General features: G+C 38.4%; 1 pseudogene; it reads left to right on the top strand.

The window, feature by feature from the left end:
* The first annotated feature begins 13,267 nt into the window (after window positions 1–13,267).
* LOC148478114 (5S ribosomal RNA) lies at window positions 13,268–13,386 on the top strand (annotated as a pseudogene).
* The last annotated feature ends 1,656 nt before the right edge of the window (window positions 13,387–15,042 follow it).

Below are 15,042 nucleotides of genomic sequence, written 5' to 3'. Positions count from 1 at the left end.
AGGAATTGAAGGCCTCACTTGCTTCAGTTAATGTGATTCTACCATAAGAAAAACTGGACAAAGACATTATCCATGTGAGAGTTACAATGCCAAAACTACTGCTAACCAAGAGGAACAGAAAGGCTCTTCTCACATTTGCCAAAAAACTCATTTATAACCTCCAAGTTTTGGGCTAAAATTCTGTGTGTCAAAAATGTAACTTTTTGGAAGACGTGTCCAGTTCCATCTGATGTAAAGATAACACTGCATTCCACAATAAGAACCGCATACCAACAGTCACACAAGGGGGTGGAAGCTTGCAGGTGTGGGGATGCTGTGCTGCTCCAGGACCTGGGTAGCTTGCCATAACTAATGGAATCATAAATTCTGCTCTATACCAGAACAGTCTGAGGGAGAATTTCAGGTCATTTGTTTGTGATCTGAAGCTTAAGCACAATTGGGTTATTCAGCAAGGCAACAATGTGAAGTACAAGAGCATGTCCACCTCTGAATGGCTCAAAAGAAACAAAATTTAAATTTTGGAGACAAAGTCAATACTTGATTTCAATTCAGATGCTGTGACATCACCTTAAATGAACAGTTCATGCTTGAAACCCTTCCAATGTGTCTGGATTAATAAATTCTGCAATTAAGAGTGGGCCAATGTTCCTCCACAGTGACGTGAAAGACTGATTTCCAGTTATAAGAAATGTTTAGTTGCTATTGTAACTGCTACATTGTGCCACAACCAGTTATTATGTTTAGGGAGCAATTTTATTTTCACATGAGTGAATGAAGTGATCATTTAAAAACTGTATTTTGCATTTAGTCTGGGTGTCTTTGTCTTATATTCAATTTTACTTGAAAATCTGAAAAATATGCAAACAGAAGAAATCAGGAAGGGTGGCAAAACCTTTTTCAAGCGACTGAACTCTATGTGAATAGCTTTTAAAATTATAAAACACAATGCCATCCGTCTTCTAATCCCTCTCTGAGAACTGTATGCTTATAGAAATCCATCTTCAAGATCTCATCATCACACCATTGGTGAAGTAATCACAGCCATTGGTGTGATGGAGAGATCTTGAGAATAGATCACATTGTATTATTGTCCAAAGCATTTAAAAAACTTTCCCTAAATACCTATTTTACTCATAAAGTGTACTGTACATTATATTTTATCTCTTTTTATCTTGATATACAGTATCCTTGTATAAATTAATAAAATACACAAGACATAAGAAGTGCCAGAAATTAACCACCAAACTACTTTATATACATTTTCATAGGAGCGGTTGCTGATAAGTGCCCTTGTTGCATTCTGCATACTTAAGCACACATAGATCTTGGGTTATCTTGGTGTGAGTAACATCTGTCCAAACTACAGGTCCCAGCAAGCCCAGGCATACTCACTTTTAATGTCTGCTAGGATGTGCTGGTACTTGGAGAACCACAAGTGCCAGCATGTTCTGGCATCTAGAGCCTGATGGCACCTGCAGTCCACCTGTAAAAAAAACACATTAATATAAAAACACACAGTATTTTATTTCAATACTTGTATACCCATTTATTTCTAGAGATGTGCGGTTTCAGTACTGACGTAGATCTTACCGACAAATTCAAATCTCAGAATGAGGCATAAAGTCGTCATTCATGTAAATTTTGGCTCAGGTGTGTGTGAAAGATGATATTTTACTTCCTTCAGAGTTCTGAAATTAGCGGGAAGATCTCATCTGAAACCAAACCGCTAATCTCTATTTATTTCTCACTTATATTCCAAGGTCCAAGTAGTGATCATCGATCCATGCTTAGAAAAATGAAGCCACATTGGATGATGCAAAAATGTATGTGCTATATCAATATCTTAATAATTTTAATACAACTAATAATAATTACATTTCTGTTCCTCTTGTCCATCTACTCTGCTGCTTACCTCCTCAAACTTGGAGAGGAGGCTATGACAATGAGGAGCACTAGGCAATAGCTTCATATATAAGAAGCTGCTGGTGACTTTTTTCTCAAGTTATCAGCTGGCGCTAAATGTGAGAAATCCTCAAGAGCATTAAAAATATTTTATAAATCTCATTACATCACTCATCTAGTGATTACAGAATCCCCAACCATTGGTGCTCACTGCCTAGGTTCACCAAATGGCAGCACTGTCCCTGCACCAACAGTTATCCCATTCCCTGATCTGCTCATTTTTACATCTCTATACAGTACTTTTGCACTGATTACATTAACCTGCTACAGTGAATGGAAACAATAAAATTTAAATGTACAGGGAACTAATGAAATAATGGAAATCTTCAAAAGGTGTACATTAATTAAGATTTAAATATAATCATTAATATAAAAAATTATGAAACCAAATGGTCTTTTATTTATGATTTGAATTATGTGAGTCTAAAATATTATATTTGAAGTAACTATTTTCTCCTTTTATCAGTGTTGTATTTCTTTAACCACTTGCCTGGCATGGTCATATCAGAAACGACCATACCATACTGGGCTTTCCCTGACATGGTCGTATCTGATACGACCAGTCAGAAAAGCTCTATGGGCGGCTGCTGGAAAATCATTTTCTAGCAGCCGCCAATCACAGAGGGACCTCCTGGTCCCTCTGCACACTTTGCCCGTCCCCGTGGTCCGATCACTGCAGTGATCGGCCAGCCCAGCGCCGGCGAACCCACCCCCCCTGGCGGCTGCCGAGAGGACAGGGTAGAGAAGACAGCGCTGTCCTTCTCTCCCTCCTCCGGAGAGCAGCAGCCCAGCGGCTGCTGACAGGGAAGAGAAGGCAGCACTAACAGCGCTGTCCTTCTCTCCCTTCTTGCAGGCTAGCCGCAGCCTGGCGGCTGCTGACGGGGCAGCGAAGGCAGCGTTAACAGCGCTGTCCTTCTCTCCCTCCAACTCCGGCTAGCAGCAGCCGCCGGGCACGGAAGGTAGCGCTGTCAGCGCTGTCCTTCCCTCACTCCACCCCCTCTATCAGCAGCCTCTTCCCCATTGACGATAACCCCACCCCCATGAATAAATCAGAGCCCTGGCCATAATATATGTATATGTATACATATAAATATCTGTATATATATATATATATATATATACATATGTGTGTATATATATATATATGTGTGTGTATATATATGTGTGTGTATATATATATATATATATATATATATATGTGTATATATATATATATATATGCACGTATATATATATATATATATGCAAGTGTATATATATATATATATATATATATATATACACGTATATAGATGGCAGCCCCAACCGATGTTAAGGAAACATCGGTAGCTGTGGTCACAATCGATGTTTCTATCAATGGCCAACTGTACTATATAGCATAAAAATTGCCATTTTTATGGTGTACAGCGCTTAGAAAATTTTTTTTTTTTTAGAAAATCGTGTTGGATAAGTTTTAAAAAGCTGTTCCTGACCTAATTCAATCATAAAAAATCCCGACAATTTCGGAGCGGTTTTTGGAGAGAGAATTCGTCAGTTAAGTGGTTAAAGATCCCTGGTATTTTTCTACTGTATAAAGTAATATCCTCTCAATAATGTATTTTCATATATTTATTAGCTGCAACCATTTGTTATGACCTTTAAGAAAATGCAAGGTGGCAAATATAGCACAATAAATATTCAGTTCATGCTGTCTGTTTAATTGGTGCTAATGGAAGAAATTGATATTTAGGGTTGTGATCCAAAACTATTATATTGTGGTTTTAAATAGTACCGTAGCCCTGCTGTGTTAAAGCATTAAAATGCTTCATCTACAGTATATCAGAACAATAATAGACAATGTTCTATTTTTCTTGCTTAAAACTGTTCATTCATTAAACCTAATAAAGTTTTTATGTATTTTGCTTACAGTAAATATACAGTAATCAAGAAATGTTATTAAACTTTGGTATAATGCATGACGGTTATATGTATAAATAGAATTGTAAATTTATTTTGTATGTAGGAAGCAACAAAATATTATTGTTGTTTACAATGCATTATTTCATCATACCGCAATTTGAGCAGATAGTGCAGAGTACATTTACTTAACTAAATACCTAGAAATGGCATTTACAGCAAATCATAAATTGTCCACCTCTGAAGCAATACCAGTACAAAATAAAGCAGGACCAGTACAAAATAAAGCAATACCAGTACAAAATAAAACAAGACCAGTACAAAACATAATGGGCCTGATTCAGAGATACAACCAATTCAAATGCACTGCCAATGTTCATGTACTTGAGTGATTAATTATTTGCAGCTGTGCAAGTGGTACACAGAGTGTATGCACAATGATTCTAATGCATTCAGTAAAGCCAGTATCAGAAAGGGGGCGACAAATTGATGGGTGTCTTTGGTTGGTGACTGGGAGGTGGCCTGAACTGATCACAAAAAATTATGTCTCATGGGCGTGATGTGTGTGTGTTTGTGAAAGCGGCTTTGTTCTCAGACACCGAGCCACAGCTACATAGGACAGGTTCAGATGAAGAAACTGCACCTGACATAGAACTAGTGCAAGTGTCGATGGTACACGGAATGGTACGCCGATGGTGGCATGTCTAGAATCACCAGCGGTGTTACAGCATGCAGAGATGCTGAAAGTGGGCATTTCAGTGTTTGCACATTCAGATGCTGGCTGATACATGAGGGAAGGGTTGAAAATAGAATTTGCATAGTATCGCAGCCATGACTCCGACAACAGATACAAGACAGAAACAGCAGCGTCCACCTCTGAATCAGGCCCAATGACTTATCTCAACCCTCCGATTATCTATACAGGTACTGTAGGTATAAAGAAAAAATTAAACAGCCCATGGAGTGTGACTGGACACTATTTCAGCTACTCTAGGGGGTATATTATTTACTAAAGTGCATGTTTTTAGTAGTGGAGATGTTGCTCATAGCAACCAATTATATTCAAAATTTTATCTTCTAGAAGGTGCTAGAAAAATGATATGTAGAATCTGATTGGTTGCTATGGGCCATATCTCCATTTCTTAAAACCTGCACTTAAATACATAAATAGGTGTGTTATGATGAATGTTAATAAACACAGTTGTTTGTAAAGAAACAATACATTGGTAAATAGACTTTTTAAGAAGAAAATATGAATAAAAATATATACTTGCATAAAATCACTGTATATATATATATATATAGTGCAAATTTTGCAATAACCACACAGTGGCGTCACAAGGGGGGTTTGGGCCGCACCCGGGTGTCACCCTCAGAGGGGTGACACCAAGGTGCAGGCTCCCCCTCAGTGACAGGAGCCGGGTGCTAGTGCAGCACTCTGCTCCAGTCACAGTAAGGGAGCCAGCACTGCCCACACCTCCGGCACCCCTCACCACCCCATTGATAACCACAGACTGGGGTTCGGGCTGTGGGGCCACACCACCTTCCCCGAGACTATGCCACAATCCTTTTTGGCAGCAAGTGCGGCTATGCTGCACGCATGGTATCCCTCCCCACAACGGGTGTCACTGCATGGCAGGATGCCACTGCAACCACGTTGTGATGTTCTGGTTTTGTTGTGAGCCCGGGGTGGTGATAAGAGCAAACACAGAATCAGATTTAAAACAAAATGTGGAACTTTTAATAAGCGGTTTGGCAGACATGAACAATGGGAGAAAATAAAGTCCAGGAATGGCACTAAAGTGCAAATGGGAACTGAGGTGAAGCAATGAGTAAAAGTCCAGGTAGTGGCAGATAGGAGCAGTCCAGTAATCTGGTTCTTGTGATCTTTTGAGGCTGTAATGAATTGCAGGTTGAAGTGAATTTGCAGGCTGTAGTGAATTGCAGACTGAAGTGAATGGATAATGTCCAGGGGACTAGCAAGTGGAGGCAGGGTGCAGGGTAACAGCTGACACAAGTACTCAGGCAAGGTAGAAAGCAATAGGAGGAGGCAGAGGATTCCAGCAGGGTATTGAGCAGGTCAGGTAAGCAGGCTAAGGCAAAGATCCAACAGGCAGTAAGTGAGCACAGGAACTCTCTCTTAGTGGCGGCTGAGAAACACGCTGCACTGGCAATGAAAGGAAACTCTGCACTCCCTTAAATACCCAGTGCCGCACTGTGACAGGCTAGAGAGAGCATGTGACACACCAGGATAGGGCAACTAGGTCACATGTCCAGAGGCAAGATGGCGGCGCCCATGCCAGAACGGAACGGAAGCACCACCAGGCCAAACCAGACCAGAGTGACAGTATACCCACACAGGACTACGTGCAGCCAATGCACCCCACCAGACACCAGCGCCACTGCCAGACGCCCCTCGCCATAGCATCCTCATAGGTATAACCCGTCGTCCCCTATGCCGGGAAACCCTGGTCATGACACACGTGCTTTAATAAATATGATTTCTGGTAAGTTATGGAAAGTTATTCTCTTACATACATATGGACTGAGTTTGAGACATATGAAATCACTAGTGTCATGTATCATGTTGGTACCAACAGCTTTAAATCATTTACATATGTAATACATGTTAGTGGTGGTATGAATAACACAATATATTAATGATAATCATTTAGAACCAGTAGCCAGCAATTCACCTATAAATTAACAGCTGCAGTTGCCTGTAAACCTGATTTGCTTACTGTTACTTGGATGCCATCAGGACAGGATTGGGTAGTAGAGGTTTTTCAAGGATAGGTGTTTGAGATAAGCACCAGAATTTAGGGGATTAAGTGATTCTGACTCTCATCTCAGGTCTTCCCGCCAAGTTCAGATACAAAAATGAGGCAAAAATAATCCTAACATTGTTGTATCTCTTGTGTTTTGGATTGCATTTAAAAGTCCTTCCCTTGTGACCTGGTGCCCTTACACACAGGAAAGCGGAAGGAGAGGGTGTTAGACCATGGGCTGAAGCACTGGGTTGAACATAAACACCATTACCAGACCATCAGGGTCCCATTAGGGTGGTATTAGAACTAGGAGGAGTAGGTAGGTGTGCAAATAGTTTTTAAGTAGTAACTGGTGTAGGTGCCTGCTGGAAAGTAACAGGGTCACTCAAGCATCCTCATTGTCAGCATGTTTGTTTAATTTGTCACACACACTGACTGCACACTGTGCAAACAAACAAACAATTGTCTGTGTGTGTGTGTGTGTGTGGTGTTGTTGATTTTTTTTTGTGGTGTTGTTGATTGTATTTTTTAAAGTGAACCTGCACCTTTCTTTTGGTGTAAAAAAAAAAAATCTCCATTATTTTAATAAAATTGCACGGCAAAGGTAACAGTCCCTCCTTTCCTTATCTCATTGTTTTATGTTTACTTGGTGAGGCAGCAGATAAGTTGAATAACAGTAGCTTTACGCCTATCCTGGTGCCAAAAATAAAACCAATCACAGATCAGTCGATAGAAGAGCAGGATCATCAGCTCAGTATTAGTGCTGTGGTTGCTGCCAGTCATAGTACTTCAACATCTATTAAAGGTTATCAGTTAAGGTGGTCCAATTAAGCATAATTTTGAAAACATTTTTTCTTTAGTATAACATTTAGCAGTCATTTTGATACATGAAATAAAAAGTCACAAGTCACACAAGTCAAAAGATTATTTTGCTTATTAAACTTACATTACTTGTGAAATAATTCCTTAAAAGAAATCCTCATGAAATAGAATGCCTGCAAATGGCAGGTTTTCAGTGCTCAAACATATTCACAGATAGTAAATCAATGTTTTACTTGACTTCCACTAAATAGTACTCCATCTCCATTTACTTGTGCTGGCCTTGGGCCTCTGATTTAATTCTTGAATAATGAAAACATTCTATAGCATTGTATAGTTTATTTTAAACTGCCATCTTGTCTGCCACTACAGTGCCACTATGTTTCCTAGATATACTATATTATTTTTTAAACTGCCATGTGTTTGTGCTGCTGCTTTGTTGCTTAGTTAGCAAGTCAGCTTGATGCAAACTTTAGCCAATATGTGTAAAAACAATATTGTGAGATGTGAAGTGGTCACAATTGACTGGAAAATAATGTTATTATGGTTAATAATACTGTAGGAACAAAAATAGTCCCAAAATACATGATTTTAGCTGTTTGAAACCAAAACCAAACCATTTAAGAGTGGTTTTGGCAAAACCAAAACCAAAACATGGGGATTTGCACACATCTCTAATAGGTGTTATGGAGGTAAGTATAAACAGAACATTAAACAGGACCTATTAAGTTAACCCCAATGTACTAGGCAAACAGATACTAAGGCACAGGATAAATATGTGAAATATACCAGATAACAATCTATCCAATAATAAATGGTATTTTATTAGAAATGTAGGCAAGAGGTTCTACAGCAGTGCAAACTCAGATAAATAATATGTACAGTAGAGATGAGAAGTTCGGTTTTGCTGAAAACCGTACACACTTGAACTTTGGGGTTTCAACTCAAGCCAAGTCCCAGCTCAGGTCTCTTTGGGGGTTTTGAGTAGAACCGAGTCCTGGCAAAAGTCTACCCACAAGTCAGATCTCAGATTTAAAAGCTGGATCTCACATGTCTTTGAACAAAAACGGTCCAAGTTACCTAATGTTAGCTGTTTTTATAATTTTTTTTTTAAAGAATTCCAAAACCGAACCAGAACATGAATATGATTAAGAACTAAAGTTGAAACATGGGGGTCTGTGTGCATTTCTACAGTATGTAATACATTATAAAAGGTAACATTAATTATTAATAAAAAACACTGGCAAGAGGTTCTGCATAAATATACTATTTAGATACCCCAGGGAGGGAATATATGCACATAACTCACCAAGATAACAACAATGTAAATAATAAATGGTTATAACCAGGGGCACTGACAGCCTCGCCAAGCCTGGGGGAAGAAGGGGCATGGCGTACTTGTGGGAGATGTGGCCAAGCCCCCTTAAAAAACAGTTTTGGAGAGCCACGAAGCAGTGCAGTGTGCTGGAGCAGGGGGGCTCTGTGAGCCCCTCAGACCAGCATATAGCCAGTGGGGGGCATGATCAGTGTGATCACTCTCCCCACAGGCGTAGGAGACTGCTGTGGCTGCTACTTAGCAGCAGAGAGCAGTCTCCCAGTGCAGCCCAGCACACAGCAGCGTGTGCCAGGCTGCTTTGATGTAAGAGGGAAAGGGGGGGTGGTGCTGGACCAGGGCCCCCACCGGGCCCCTCCAGCAATCCTAGCCTGGGTAATTAGTACACGCTCCCAACCCCTCTCGGCGCCCCTGGTTACAATTGTCATGCAATCCAAAATGAAGAACTATAACAAGAGTAATCAAAAACTTTCCAAAGGTCAGTGCAGGCAGAACAGAATTGCAGTTAAATGGTACAGTATAGCTGAGGTTACAAAAAAATAAGTAATATATTTAACTGGAATCCAGGAGTACAGGTACTACCACACTAACATGTACTATTACTGGCCGGAAGGCTAAGTCCTCCATGCCTATTTCAACCAACAGGAACCAATCAGAACAGACCCAAACAATCAACCCCTCAGCTAAAAAAACAACAACGTTGTGGTCATGTGACTTCTGCAGTTTAGTTCATTCTAACACCAATCAATGGAACCAACCAGTGAATACAAAGTTGCAGTTACTCTATGTGACCACTGTAGAGTTAAGCACATTCTAACAAGCAGGTACCTATTGTCCCCATACCATCCTGCTCTGCAGCTTGCCATATTACTCAAATTAATTCCATCAAGTTATAGGTTGACAAAGGAGCATTTACTGGATAGTAATACAGTACTAAAATAATCAACAACCATGGGATCATTTGAAATATGTTTCTCTTTTCCTTGAATTACAATGGTTCCTCAATGACTGGTGTCAGGACTATTGCAAGAGTTTGACCCCTGCTTGGAGTTTATGCTGAAAACTAAAGGCATATGGGCAATCTTTTAGATGCTTAAGCCACCAGATGTTTTTAATTATTACTGGTCTCATCAGTACAGCACAATCAGTGGAATGCTGTTACACTGGCACATCATCAACAGATTTTTTTTGCATAGCAACTAGATTCATCACAGACAGTATTAACATAAGTTATAAAATGTGTGTCATCAATCTATAATTTTAAAACTGCTGTTCAGTATACTTAATTTAGCTTCCATTGCCTGATACACTGGGAAGTGCAGTACTTTTTACTGTATCTAAGAAAAAGTAAAATCATTAATCTTTTATATGTGAAATAAAATATATTGCTCTTCATTTCTCTTTCCTATTCTAAGATGAGCAGGAATAATATGAAGCATTTATAGTAGACTAAAACTATGTTTGCTAATTTTCTCCTGCTAACACAATCAACAAATGTATATATTTTCCAGCTATATTTTATCTTGCAAAAGCTAATTACACTACTGTGCTAGGTTAAATTGATAGAATTAAATAAGACATATTAAATAGCAGCCTATGGAAATTAGTTTTGTAATGAACCCAACTAAATTACACTGAACAGTGTGAGAAACATAAAATTACATAAAATTCCCTGGTGTCTTTAATAACATACATTTTAAAACACACAATGATTTACTGTATCTTCAGAAATAAGATTTTTGTTAAAATCCAATAAATTCATTAAAAATGTATCATGGTGCCCTCCACACATTCAATGTATTACAATAGATAAAGAAAATATTCACCACAGTGCGGAGCAAACATTCTGTATCATCAGGAATCCAATTAAATAGACAAATACACATTCAAGGGAATGGCTTATAAATGTAAAGTTGCTATAATACATATAGTGTATATATATATATATATATCTATATATATACAGGTCCGATCGGTCCGGCACTCCATTTAGCCTTGTCTTATGTTGCCTACGTGCCCTCCTTCGTTATGGGTAATATATGTAGAATGTATAGGTGGCACTGCAGGTCTTGAGTTAACGTGTTTTAATATGCCATAGTTTCAGTCTTAACGCCCCTTTGTCAGGGTTACGTATAAAATGAAAAACATAACATCTTACCTTTAAGTCTATCACCCTTGTGTGTGAATGCTGCTTGTGGGACACGTGCATCTGCACGTTGCAGGGCGCATCCCCCACCAATGACGTGTGATACATCCGGCTTCCCTGATTGCCTTGGATACCAGGATGCAACATCCTGATGGTAACTATATCAAATGATAACAATGAAGTGAATGAAGCACCACCACCAATAGAATACTAATATATCATGCAAAGATCAATGTAAAACATGTAGAAAGGCCATAAGAGATTTACTCTTAGGTAAGATGTTATGTTTTTCATTTTGTATGTAACCTTGCCAAAGGGGCGTTAAACCCTGAAACATTGGCATATTAAACCACGTTAACTCATGACCTGCAGTGCCGCCTATACTTTCTACATATATATATATATAGAATGATGGAGCTTTGGCGCTGCTTCCAAATATTTTAAGATGTCCTTACAATGGTGTAAAATTAATAGAAAGCCAGCTCCGTATTAAAGGTGAATAAGAACCAGTTCATTCACTATTGAGTCCTAATCTCAATCCTTGATCCTTCAGTCACACTAGTCCCCTTTATATTATAAATGGCAGCTCCGTCCTTTCAGGATACCGCTTGGTAATACATTGTGTAATTTGTAGAAAAAAATGGGGTAAAAGCACAAGCACCTGATAGTGTGGTATTTACCTTATACAACAATTGGTTAAAGATAGGTGCTCATTATATATGCATACCATATGTATGCTTGTTAGTAAGCTTATCAGATATTAATTTCATCAAACCATGGTACTCCACAAGTGCTATCACCATCACAGAGAACCTTTATCTTGATTCAACCATATTAATGCAAATAAATTGCCTCCATAGTGCAGTATGTATGTGACAAATAAGCAAATGTATTTACACAATACACATTACACACACAACAGAGTTTAAAAGGTGCTTACTGTATCTTGATTATCCAATGGCTGGTTTCTGTGTAGATATGTTGAAAATGTCCAGTGAAGTTTTTGTGAATATTATCGGTGGAAAATGATGTAGGTAGGCAGGCCCGATGCATTTCACCTATTGCAGGCTTCCTCTGGAACTGGTATCTCCTAAGCCACAAATACTTTCACAGCAACCTTATTAATGCAAATAAATAGCCTCGATGATGCAGTATGTATGTATGTAACAAATAAACAAATGTATTTACACAATACACAGCAGAGTTTAAAAAGTTTAAAAGGTGCTTATATTGATTATCCAATGGCTGGTTCCTATGTAGATATGTTGAAAACATCTGGTCTCCTGTAAATTTATTGCAATGAGTGCCATCTGATTCTTATTCTCTCTCTCTCTCTCTCTCTCTCTATATATATATATAGATATATATAGATATATATAGAATAAATGTGATGACTATAGCGCCAAACAACAACAGTAAATAAATATAAAACTGAATAGTTCAGACTGTAGTGAACAAATAAGGTGAAAGGAATATATATAGCAGGACGCACTACCTACAGGTGTCAGCTGAATACAAATAGGAAGGATTGGGGCAAATCCCAAATGATAAATGTGAAAATAATGAATGATACAGCAACAGGCGTCACTCAAAAAGTGCACAGTGCAATAAATATATAAAGAAATTTAATCAAAAATTCATAAGGACATACTAACATGCATACATATAATAAAAACGCACAAAAATGTCAAGCTGATAATTACTAGATAAATGAGCAGGGATGATGTTACATAATGGCTTAGAAAAGCATATCAACAAATCTCAACACCACAGTGTTGGAATAAAGTGCAAATGCATAATGGTAAATATTGCACAAGCCCAATAATATATACTAACAAACAGATGAACTGAGAATATGTTTTTAAAAACAGCAATGAGTTCAAAGATGTTTATCTTAATAGATCATAGGCAAGAGTGCAGCTTCCCCACCGCGTTTCATCCAATGGGACTTTTTCAAGGGATATTAGCTAGCAAGCATGAGTCCATATTTATACCAAACTTAAACAGAACCAATTAGTCATCCTCATTACAATTCGTGACCTCATGTTCGGTCTATCGGAGTGATTTAACAAAGTCCGCAATATTAAGAATAAGGTCGAGGGACATGCGGTGTCTAAACATTTTTCTGTCTACCATGATTCCAATCTGGAGGACCTAACTTTTAAAGCAATAGAGCATGTTAAATTAGGATAGAGAGGGGGTGATCTAGGGAACAAATTATCAAGACGAGAAATGTTCTGGATCTTCGAGTTAAATACCATGGCTCCACCAGGATTTAATGAGAGTTACGAGATTGCTCCATTCTTGTAAGAGACAAGGCGGTAGTTGTGTATGTTAAAAGGAACCTACAACCAAACCGTTGTGTGTATGCCCAATCTCGTCTGATCTTGGGAGCTAAGCATGTATGGGCTTGGCCAGTACTGGGATGGGAGACCTCCTGGGAATACCAGGTGTTGTAGTGTTCATACATACTTACAACAGGGTGCGAGATAGCTACTGGGTCTCTGAATGGCTTTAACTCTCTACCCTTGTTCCATGGCTACTCATGAGTTCTATCAACCACCCCCCTCCTCTGTTTCTAAATAATTAATTAACTTATTTATTTATTCATAAATAATTCATCCTTTAAGATAATTATTCGGAAATTTTTATAAAGACTCTTGCTTGCCTACTACTACATTTATTGGCCAGTGTTTTCTTATGTCTTCATATATATATTTTTTCCCTATTTATTAATTCATTATTATTTATTTATTTATTTTTCTTAACCAGTTGTGCCTCGTTGTCATTTTTATCATATTTTATATCATATCCTTTAGTGATACTTCATTCGGTCATTTGTTATTTGGAACTCGATGTTGTGTTTTAAAAAACTATGCTGCTATATCTCGGCTTATTGTCCTATAACATCACCATCATTCTATGCCTATCCAAGTGGTGTGTCTATTAATGTTAACACTTTGGGCAAAATTACCCTGTCTTAAAATGGCACTCTTAAGTTTCCAAAAATTACTGAGTTTTTCTGCTTCCGCAGACTTATGGCAGTGCCCATTCCTGGAATATGATAGGAGCAAGAAGTGCTAAACCTGAGTGGGATGTCAATGACGTCATCTATGGGCGGATGCTTGTGAGATGATGAACATTGGAATCAGGGCGGAAGTCACGTGGACACCCGCGATACCATCACCGGATACTGAAGGATGGATGCCACGTGGAGCCAGAAGTGAGGGCGGAAGTCACAGATGTTACGTAGACGCCAATCCTATAACCATCTGCCTCCGTCCAGACCCGGAAGAGGGCGGACGTTGCCATTGAGGGCGGAGATTTGGAATCTTTGGGCGGAAGTACAGCACAACATTACGCTAAGTTTTATATAATATTAGAAAGATCTGGACATTATTGGAATTCCATTCACGTTATAAATAATTTATTTCACTTATAGGAGTGTTTTGAAAGTCTTCTTTGTTAAATCAATCCGATAGACCAGATATGAGGTCACGAATTGTAATGAGGATGACTAATTGGTTCTGTTTAAGTTTGGTATAAATATGGACTCATGCTTGCTAGCTAATATCCCTTGAAAAAGTCCCATTGGATGAAACGCGTTAGGGAAGCTGTACTCTTGCCGTTGATCTATTAAGATAAGCATCTTTGAACTCATTGCTGTTTTTAAAACCATATTCTCAGTTCATCTGTTTTTTAGTATATATTATTGGGCTTGTGCAATATTTACCATTATGCATTTGCACTTTATTCCAACACTGTGGTGTTGAGATTTGTTGATATGCTTTTCTAAGCCATTATGTAACATCATCCCTGCTCATTTATCTAGTAATTATCAGCATGACATTTTTGTGCGTTTTTATTATATGTATTCATGTTAGTATTTTTTCCTTATGAATTTTTGATTAAATTTCTTTATATATTTATTGCACTGTGCACTTTTTGAGTGACGCCTGTCGCTGTATCATTCATTATTTTCATATATATATATAATATCCATGATTCGGCACTCTTCAAATAGAGAGGAAATAACTTTGCCGGGTGCCATCCACAGTCAGACCACCAACGCGAGCTGCTGAAATATAGATGTCCAAATAGCGGCACTCTGGACTGAA

Source organism: Taudactylus pleione, unplaced genomic scaffold (assembly GCF_031769625.1).
Source record: "Taudactylus pleione unplaced genomic scaffold, aTauple2 ptg000678l, whole genome shotgun sequence".
Classification (NCBI taxonomy): domain Eukaryota; kingdom Metazoa; phylum Chordata; class Amphibia; order Anura; family Myobatrachidae; genus Taudactylus; species Taudactylus pleione.
The sequence above is the reverse complement of the archived record's forward strand: the minus strand, read 5'-3'. Positions and strand labels throughout refer to the sequence as shown.